This window comes from Nicotiana attenuata, chromosome 6, assembly GCF_001879085.1.
Source record: "Nicotiana attenuata strain UT chromosome 6, NIATTr2, whole genome shotgun sequence".
Lineage (NCBI taxonomy): Eukaryota > Viridiplantae > Streptophyta > Magnoliopsida > Solanales > Solanaceae > Nicotiana > Nicotiana attenuata.
The window spans coordinates 63,474,159-63,484,925 of NC_031994.1; positions in this window are offsets into that span (position 1 = coordinate 63,474,159).

Consider the following 10,767-nt stretch of genomic DNA (forward strand, 5'->3'; position numbering starts at 1 on the left):
GCCTGCAAAACACGAGGGTTATGATGCATTCCCGATATACAGGAAAAAATACGCTACCGGTCAAAAAGAAGGCTTACCATGGTTTTTCGCCTCCCACCGACCTTTGGAGATTTCCTTCCAGTTTCGCTCCGAATATGGCCGCTGGGCCACTATCTTGTTTACCCAGCCGGCCAGATCCTTGACGGCAGCTGGAGTTTGGGTCACCGCTGCACAAGAAAAGGGGGTAAAAGGGAGAAGTTGAGGAAAACACACTCTAAAAGATGAACAGTGAGAAAATACTTACGTTTGAGGTTCCACCTCTCCGGAAATGGCATGCAATCGGCCGGAATCAGGTCGGACGTCCTGATCCGGACAAACCTGCTCATCCAGCCTCGATCTTTGTCTTCATCGATGCTGGAGAATGGGGGTTTGCTAGCCCGGCGGGCCAGTTTTATTAATCCCCCTCGAAATATTCGAGGGCTGTATAGTCGAAGAAGATGGTCGAGGGTAAAGGGAAAATCGCCCTCGACTCTCTCAACAAAAAACCGAAAGAGATATACGATCCGCCACATCGAGGGGTGGACCTGACCTAAGGTCACCTCGTACCGCCGGCAGAACTCCACTATAATGGGTTCTAAGGGGCCTAAGGTGAAGGGATATGTATATACACTAAGATATCCTTCAACGTGAGTCATAATCGACTCGTCACGGGAAGGGGCGACCAGGTCTTTCCCTTCCCATCTACATTCAGCCCTCACCCGGTCTAGGCAACCGGGAGTGATTAGGCTGATATACTCCGATGCCGGTTCGCCGCGGTCCGGGACCGATGATGGGTTCTCAACCTGGAAGTCGGCAGATACCAAGCAACCAGTCGGTGTAAAAGCTTTCAATGGGGGTTCTGGCGCAGGTTCATCAGATCTAGCGGGGCTCGCAGACGAGCTTGGTCTAGAAGGAACACTTTGTGAAGTTTTCGCCATTTCTTGAAGCTTTATGAAGAGATGAAAAGAAAATACAACCAACGCAAAATTTGAGAAAGATAAGAAATGTTGAACCTGGAAGGGTCGTTTATACTTTTCCCATGAGGCGGTGGCACGAATCGCGAAGTCACAGACACGAAGCGACAGACAATTAAGAGAAGCATTAAATGCCTGCAGCAGGCGTGGTCAGAGCACTCGATGGCTTTTTCACCTGGCGTATGGCCATACGTCACGGGCATCACGTCACCGATCATATCGTTTATTATCGTTACTCTCTAATAAACGAGGGGACTATCTGTATTAGGTGATACCCTTTTTTGCTTGAGCCCGACCGGGTTGGGTCCGGTCCGGGGCAAGTCGGGGCCATCGAACCCGACCTGGATGCAAGGTAGAACGACGGCCATGTCTACAACCGAGGTCGAGTCATTTCGAGACCGTTGCAGAGCTCGATATGAGTCACCACCGGATGGAGAAACACACAAGGTCGGAAGCCGGACTCGTAACGGATAACCAAGCGTCGCCGGATATCTCGCCCAAACGTGATTTTCTCAACCACTTCAGGCCATTAAGGCGTAATTACAGGGATCCACGATATAATTAATTTACCTACCTTATTTTTACCCTTAATCAGAATGTATAAAAGGGGAGAAGACCCCATAAAGAGGAGACCGGAAAAAAAAACCATTACATTACAGTACCATCTCTCTAAATTCTTGTACGCTATCAAGCACAATTGTTCTAAGCAATATTATATTCTGCGATTATTTACTTTAACAGCAATTGTTGAGTCTTTATCTTTATTTTCCTCAACCTAAACCTTTTGGATCTTTTAGTTCACGGATCCTTAAAACCCCATATAAATTCAATTGTTATCCGGATTCTAGGGTAAACAAGATTATTATAAACTTGATATTGATAAAATGATCAAAAAGTCTATATAGAACCTTTTATTTTATTCATAAAACAAAAAAATGAACACCAAAAGTTATTTCCGCTGCCGGATTTGAACTCGGATTCTTTCAAATAGAGAATGACTTAACCAGTGCTACAGCGGATCGAGTTGTTAGGAAACTGCCACTATATTTATTTATAATATGAGAGTCGTATGCTATAAGGTTTATTTCTTCTTTTTCACCCTCAACTACACCTTCACCTAATATGTTATAAGATAATATCTCAATTGTTTATTGGTTTTAAATAAAATAAAAGAGCATGAACGATACGGCATCGAATCTTTGGTATTTTCATCTTGCAACATTACCAAAAACATGAAAGGAAAATTATTGCTATAATATTTAACTTAACCTATGCTAAAAGAATCCAACGGTCCAAGAAATTGCTATTAATATTTTTAAAGATCACATCACATCTTAGTCAGATCTCTTTTAAAGATTCAAAATCGTGACAATGTAATTGAGATCCGATCATAAAATCGTGACAATACAATTGAGATTATGATCTTTTAGAATCGTGACAATTTTGAATCATGTATTAGTTATCCACAGGTTGAAAAATACTATCAAACAAGGAATTACTAACATCAAAGCTAATACATATATTATTTTCCCCTATACTCCTACCAAACAATCCCTAATTGTTAAAGCCTTAAAGTCAAGCTTTGATACTTTGTAGTACTCCTATGAGATTACTAGCTAACTTGAGAATATATAATTTACTGCTAAAGTTTAGTTTTAAATTAATTATTATATGGCTCAACCGATCTAATGAGGGAGAAGATTGGTAGCAGAAGGTAACGAATTAGAGACTCAGAGAGAGATCAGAAGCAAAACTCGGCAAGGCAAGCAGAAGGCGGAACCCAGGTGCTACACTAAACTAGGCGTTACCTGGGGCTGCACGACTCAGGCAGACTCTCTATCCGTGCGCATGCCTATTTCGCTTTATCGATAAATTTTGGACGAAATCGATTCAAGTTGAATCAATCCTAGCTTTAGGTGATGTCACGAACCGAAATTCTCACCTTTAGAACCGTAATAACGCCTAGCATTTCACTTGCTAGGCAAGCCAACGTTAGAATAATTCTAACCATTTTAACAATTCATTTTAATTAATAGTAACGAAACCAAACAATCGGAATAATGTCTGAATTAAAGTGAACAAACCAAAATAATAACGATGTCGAAATACCATCCCAGAACTGGTGTCACAAATGCACGAGCTTCTAGAATAATACAAATAAGCGTCTGAATAAAATAAAGTTGAAAGAAAGCACACGGTTAAGATAAAGTGGAAGGGGACTTCAGAGCTGCAGACGTCGTGCAGTTATACCTCAAGTCTCCTCTGATAACTGAATTCGAGCAAGTCTACAGAATGCCGTTGAGACCAACTCCGGTATCTGCACAAGAAGTGCAGAGTGTAGTATGAGTACAACCGACCACATGTACTCTGTAAGTGCCGAGCCTAACCTCGACGAAGTAGTGACGAGGCTAAGGCAGGTCGCTTACATTAACCTGTATGCAACAACAATAATAATAATAACAATAGAAGTAAGACAGGTAAGTCATATCAACAATCGAGGCCAATTTGGCAGTCACAATCAATTATTATTTTTATCATTTTGTTGCAGCGTGCAACCCGTTCCACAATTAATCTGTCAATTTAATTTCGTTACGGCGTGCAACCAAATCCAATAGTAAAATCGTCCAATAAATTTCGTTGCAGCGTGCAACCCAATCCAAAAATATAAATTAACAACACCTAGACGTAAGACTACTTCAATAAATGCCACAATTAACATGAAATCCAACAATATAAATTTACAACACTTGTACGTAAGACTACTTGAATAAATGCCACAATTAATATGAAACTATTAAGCAACAAGGTATACAACAATTATAAATTATGTGGGAAACAAATAGGGGCAAGTAAAAAATAAGTATAGAATTAGAGATAAGATAGGCAATTTAATATATGAAATGCAAATTATGATTAGAAATTGTGGCACACAAATTAAATAAGCAGATAGCAATTAAGGCATGAAATCAAGGCATAATAATAGGCAATGAAAATAAGAGAATCAATTAATTCATGAAATTAGGCAATTAGTGGAATATGTAGAAATATGGAAACAAGCAATTTGACGACGTATAGACACTTGTCACCTTGTCTATATGCCACTACACATAAAATTCATGTAGCACATAATTCAAGGGTTTTATTCCCTCAAGTCAAGGTTAACAACGACACTTACCATGCTTCGCAATTCAAGTGATCACTCGACCATGGCTTCTCCTTTCGAATTAGTCTCCAAACCAATCAAACCTAGCAATTTATTTACCAACAATTTACTTTGAGCCTTAGAAATTATTCACAACTCGAAAGAGACTTAATTTAAGCCATTTTAAAAAAAAATCAACCAAAAGTCAACGTGGGGCCCACTTTTCGGAACGCGACAAACAATTACAAAATCCAAACACTCATTCCGATATGAGTTCAACCATACAGAAATTATCGAATTCCGACATCAAATTGCCTTTCAAATCTTCATTTTATATTTTTGGAAGATTTTACAAAAATCTGATTTTCTTCAATTAGATTCACAAATTCATGACGTAAATAAATGTGGAATCATAAAATATAATCAATATAGGATAAGGAACACTTATCCAGTTCGAACTTGTGAAAAACCCCTTTTAAAATCGCTCAAATCTGAGACTTAAAACTCTAAAACAAACTAAAAATGTCAAAGTCTCGAATTTATGGACTCTATCCAGTCTTTTCGCATCTGCGGACACAAGTTCCGCATCTGCTAGCTCGCATTTTCAAGACAAGGCTCGCATTTGCGATGCCAGGCTGCCATGTGAAAATCCGCATCTGCGGACGTTCCAGTCGCATTTGCGACTGCGCAGAAGCGCTGGTGAAGCCGCAGAAGCGAGAAGTTCCGCATTTGCGGTCCTTCCTTCGCAGAATTGGCCGTCCACCTGCGCAAAAATATCTCCGCATAAGCGAAGCAACTGGCCAAAGACCAAGCCGCATAAGCGACACATTTCACGCAAAAGTGGAGCCGCACCTGTGCTCCAAAAGTCGCAGATGCAAAACACCAGAACCAGAAATGTTTCCTTGACCAAAAATGATCTGAAACTCGTCCGAAACGCATCCGAGCCACTGGGGACCCCGTCCAATTATATCAACCAGTCCCGTAACATAACGCGGACCTACTCGGGTCTTAAATCACGTCAAACAACGTCGAAACTATAAATCACAACTCGATTCGGACTTAAGAGTTTATGAAATTTTTAATTTTATAACTCGCGCCGAAACGTGTCAAATCAATCTGGAATCACCTCAACTTTTGCAGGTAAGTCCCAAATGACATAACAGAGCTATTTCAACTCTTGGAATCTCAATCCAAGTCTGATACCGACAAAGTCAAATCTGCGGTCAAACTTTGGAAATCTTTAACCTCTAAGTTTTTAGTTTTCGTCAAATGGAAATAATTCGAGATAGGGACCTCCGAATTTGATTCTGGGCATACGCCCAAGTCCCAAATCACGATACGGATCCACCGGGATCGTCAAAATACCGGTCCGGGTCCGTTTGCTCAAAATATTGACCGAAGTCAACTTAAGTGAGTTTTAAAGCACTAAGTCACATTTTTATCAATTTTTCACATAAAAGCTTTCCGAAAAAAATATACAGATTGCGCACGCAAGTCGATGAATGTTGAATGCTGCTATTCGAGTCTCGGAGCACAGAACTAAATGTTAAATTTAAAGATGACTTATCGGGTCATCACAGTCGAGCTCCGAACCAGCCCGACTCTTCGCTCAATATCAGATAAAACTTATGATACTTTATTTGTATCTCTACAAAACATTATAGACTTGATATTGATAAAATGATTAGAAAGTCTATATGGAACCTTTTTTTTTTCATAAAACAAGAAAAGTAAACGCCAAAACTTATTTTCGCTGCCGGGATTTGAACCCGGATTCTTTCAAATAGAAAAGGAATTGACCAGTGCTACAGCGGATCAAGTTGTTAGGAAACTGCCACTATATTTATTTATAATATAAGAATCGAATACTATAAGGTTTATTTCCTTTTTTTCACCCTCAACCACACCATCACCTTATATATAAGAAAATCTCTCAATTGTTTATTGGTTTTAAATAAAATAAAAGAGCAGGAACGATAAATCAACGAATCTTTGTTATTTTCATCTTGTAACATTACCAAAAAAAAAGAGAAAATTTGTTGCTATAATATTTTAACTTAATCTATGCTAAAAGAATCCAACGGCCAAGAAATTGCTATTAATATTTTTAAAGATCACATCACATCTCAGTAAAATCTCTTTCAAGATTCAAAATCATGACAGTTTAATTGAGATTCCGATCATTTATAATCGTGACAATATAATTTGAATCATGTACTAATAGGTTGAAAAATACTACCAAATAAAAATTACTAATATCAAAGTTAATACATATATAATTTTTCCCTAATACTCCTACCAAACGACTCCTAATTGTTAAAGCCTTAAAGGCAAGCTTTGATGCTTTGTAGTACTCCAATGAAATTAAGAACCAACTTGAGAAAATATAATTTACTGCTATAGTTTAGTTTTAAAGTAATTATTATATGGCTCAACTGATCTAATGAGTTCGAATTTTACCTAATTGTATTTTAATTTGAGCTTTTTTTATCGTATAAATTTTGATCTAAATCGATTCAAGTTGAATCAAGTCCTAGTTTTAGAGTCCGTTTGGTATTGGCTTGTTTTAAGTGTCTTTTAATCCTAAAGTCTACTTTTAAAGTCTATTATGTAGTGTTGTATAAAGTAAAAAAAATACTTTTAAGCACTTATTTTTAAGCTAAAATGACAAAACAAGCCAAAAGCCAAAACTAAGAATTTCGTAAAAATTGCACGGGGCGCCCTATTTTGGTCGGCCCCATTTAACCTTATTCCCATTTTTTTTTAAATTTTAAGTTGTACCCACTTTTTTAAAACAATTTCAACCCCCTTTCTCCTCCTCCTTCTCCTCCTTCGTTTTCTTAAGATATTTTCAGTACGATAACAGGTTAGCATCTGGTCTACATTGTTACGACTTATCAATAACAATGAATCAACTAACATAAGTTGCACGATTTCTTTTTACTTTTTTTCGCATTTTTGATGTAATCTTTTTTTCTTTGAATCAAATGAATTGATCTGTGGGGTTAAAGTAATAGTTTCACTTTATATCACTTAAACTTTATGATTATTTGATTTATTTCCACTGAAGGCTACTGATCTGCTCCATAAAAACGTTCAGAAAGAAGAAAAAAAAACGAAGATCCAATATAGTGATTGTATGGGCCAAAAAACTATATAAGATTTTTCAAAAACTTCAGCTTATATAGTGCTGAAGTTTTTACAAATGAACTAAATAACTTCAGCATCTTCTGCTGAAGTTTTTGAAAAATCTTATTCAGGACAAAAAAACTTCAGCATATTGCCTTTGCTACTTCAGGCCCGTCTACTAAAATGCTGAAGTTTTGCGTGATTGCCTTTGCTACTTCAACCCCGTATGCTGAAATTACGCAAAAAAGTGGGTATGCTTGCAATTTTTTTTGCAAAGCAGGCACAAGTTAAAACGTGACCCAAAAAGCGGGTATAGATGCAAATGCCCCTAGATTTCTAACTTATGGCTTAAAAGCTATTTTGACTTAAAAATCACTTAAAACAAGCTCATCCAAACGGGCTCTTACTCGAGCTCCGAATCCGCCCGACTCTTCGCCCAAGGCTCAGATAAAACTTGGGATACTGTATTTGTATCTCTACAAAATATTATAGACTTGATATTGATAAAATGATCAGAAAGTCTATATGGAACCTTTTGTTTTTTTCATAAAACAAGAAAGTAAACAACAAAAATTAATTCCACTGCCGGGATTTGAAAAATCACTTAAAACAAGCTCATCCAAACGGGCTCTTAGTCGAGCTCCGAACCCGCCCGACTCTTCGCCCAAGGCTCAGATAAAACTTGGGATACTGTATTTGTATCTCTACAAAATATTATAGACTTGATATTGATAAAATGATCAGAAAGTCTATATGGAACCTTTTGTTTTTTTCATAAAACAAGAAAGTAAACAACAAAAATTAATTCCGCTGCCGGGATTTGAACCCGGATTCTTTCAAATTGAGAAGGAATTAACCAGTGCTACAGCGGACCAAGTTATTAGGAAGCTGCCACTATATTTATTTTATACACGAATTATATGCTGTTTAAGGTTTATTTCCTTTTTCCCACCCTCAACCACACGGCCACCACCTAATATATAAGATAATATCTCAATTGTTCATTGGTTTTAAATAAAATAAAAGAGCATGAACAACAAAGCAACGAATCTTTGTTATTTCAATTTGCAACATTTACGAAAAATATTGTCACGACCCAAAATATAACCATGTCGTGATGGCGCCTATCCTGTTACTATGCAAGCCTACTTCCCAAATATTACTACTAAATCGATTATAAGAATTTAATAAAACAACATCAACATTTGAAATTTTCATAAACTAAACCAACTCTAAATATAATTAATATAAAATACGGAAACGAGCCTCAAACATCAGGGTGTCACTAAGTCATGAGCGTCTCAAACTATGAACTAAGATATATAAATTGTCTAACCGTCCAAAAGAAGAAATGACAAGGGGAGTAACAAGGTCCTGCGGACGCTAGAAGCTACCTTGCAATCTCCAAAGATAGCCGGCCTGAACTCAACAATCGCCGCGCTCTAACTCACCTGGATTTGCACATAAAGTGCAGGGTGTAGTATGAGTACAACCACCTCAGTAGTAACAGAAATAACTAAGGAACTGAGCAGTAGTGACGAGCTAAGCAAAACAATCCAATTATTTATTTTCACAATTTAAAAATAACAGGAATAAACAGGTAAATTCCATAACTCAGTAAATGCCACAAAAAAATTAAAAGATAAATGCAGCAACAACAAAACTAAATGCAACTTCACAGCAAAGTCACTCCATCACTCGCACTCAGCACTCAACATTCAACGCTCAACACTCAGTACACTCAACACTCTGCGCTCACTGGGGGTGTGTACAGACTCCGGAGGGGCTCCCAAAGCCCAAGCGCTAAGCACGGACAACTCACGTGCCATCATATCAATACCTGGATCCGCACGGTCAACTCACGTGCTACGCGGACAACTCACGCGCTATGGTATCAATACCTAGACCCGCACGGTCAACCCACGTGCTACGCGGACAACTCACGCGCTATGGTATTAATATCCTCACAACCAAGCCCTCAACCTCACTCAATCATGCCATCATATCAATACCTGGATCTGCACGGTCAACTCACGTGCTACGCAGATAACTCACGTGCTATGACATCAAACCTGGACTCGCACGGTCAACTCACGTGCTACGCGGACAGCTCACGTGCTATGGTATTAATATTCTCACAACCAGGCCCTCGGCCTCACTCAATCATGTACCTCACTGGCCTCACCATCATCAACAAATAAGGGGACACAGCCCGCATCAAGTATCACATCATATTAGCAAATAATAGAGACTAAGGTAAACATGTACAATAATTTCTATGACTGAGTACAAATAATGTGAGCATGAATAAAGCCTAAGCATGATCTCTAACATGAAGGCAAATAAGTTCAACAACAAGTAAACACATAACCACAAATAATAGCCATTAGGCCTCACAGCCTCACAGGACGGACCAAGTCTCAATCCCTCGAGGTATACACCCACACGCCCATCACCTAGCGTGGGTATCACCTCCAAACAATCACATGATATCAAATTCTCCGGGTTTATACCCTCAAAGCCAGAGCTAAAACTGTTACTTACCTCAACAGCGTAAAATCCTACTCCGGGATGCCCTCATCTCTGGACTCGGTCTCCAAAAGCTCTGAATCTAACCATAATCAGATTAATACCATCAACATATGCTAACGAATCGAATTCCACAATAAAAACTATAACATATGCCAAAAATCCGTAATCGGCCAAAACCCGGGCCCACATCTCGAAATCACTCAAAAATGGCAGAATAATAATCCTCGTCATCTCCCGAGTCTAACCATATAAAATTCGTCAAAATCGGACTACGTTTAATCCCTCAAATCCTCACTTAAAACTCTCCAAAACTCAAACCCTAACTCCCTCAATTTCACTTTGAAATCATCAATCAAATCCCAAAAACGAAGATGGATTCATGAAATATAACCAAAATCGAGTAGAGAATACTTACCCCAATCCATATGGTAAAAATCGCCTCCAAAATCGCCAAAATCCGAGCTCCCCAACTCAAAATATGACTGAATCAACAAACCCTAGTTTTATATATTTTTCTGCCAGCTATTCTGCCTCGTTTCTCATTCCAAACAATACTAAAACTCGTATTTTATGCCTCCAATGGGTTCCTTGTGAAATTCTAATCAAGTTAGGCTTTTGAATCACTCAATTTGACCTTATAATGAATGAGATATGTAGGTTTTAATATTTGCAAATAGTGCAGATTTTTAAATACGCCGTCAGTGGCAATTTCGTAATTACTCTGAAAAATCTGGCAACCTAATTTTTAGTAAAATGACCATAAAATCTTTATACGATGTCCAAATTCGACGATTCTTTTTGCTACGGGTCCGTGATTACGATACGGATCTAATGCTTCAATCAAAAAAGAAATCGGAGCTCATTTGTTCAATATGATATCATTTATACTTGAAGAAACGACGTCGAAACATAAGAAAAACGAGCGCAACACAAACCAAACCTATCCGAAACTCACCCGAGGCCCTCGGGACC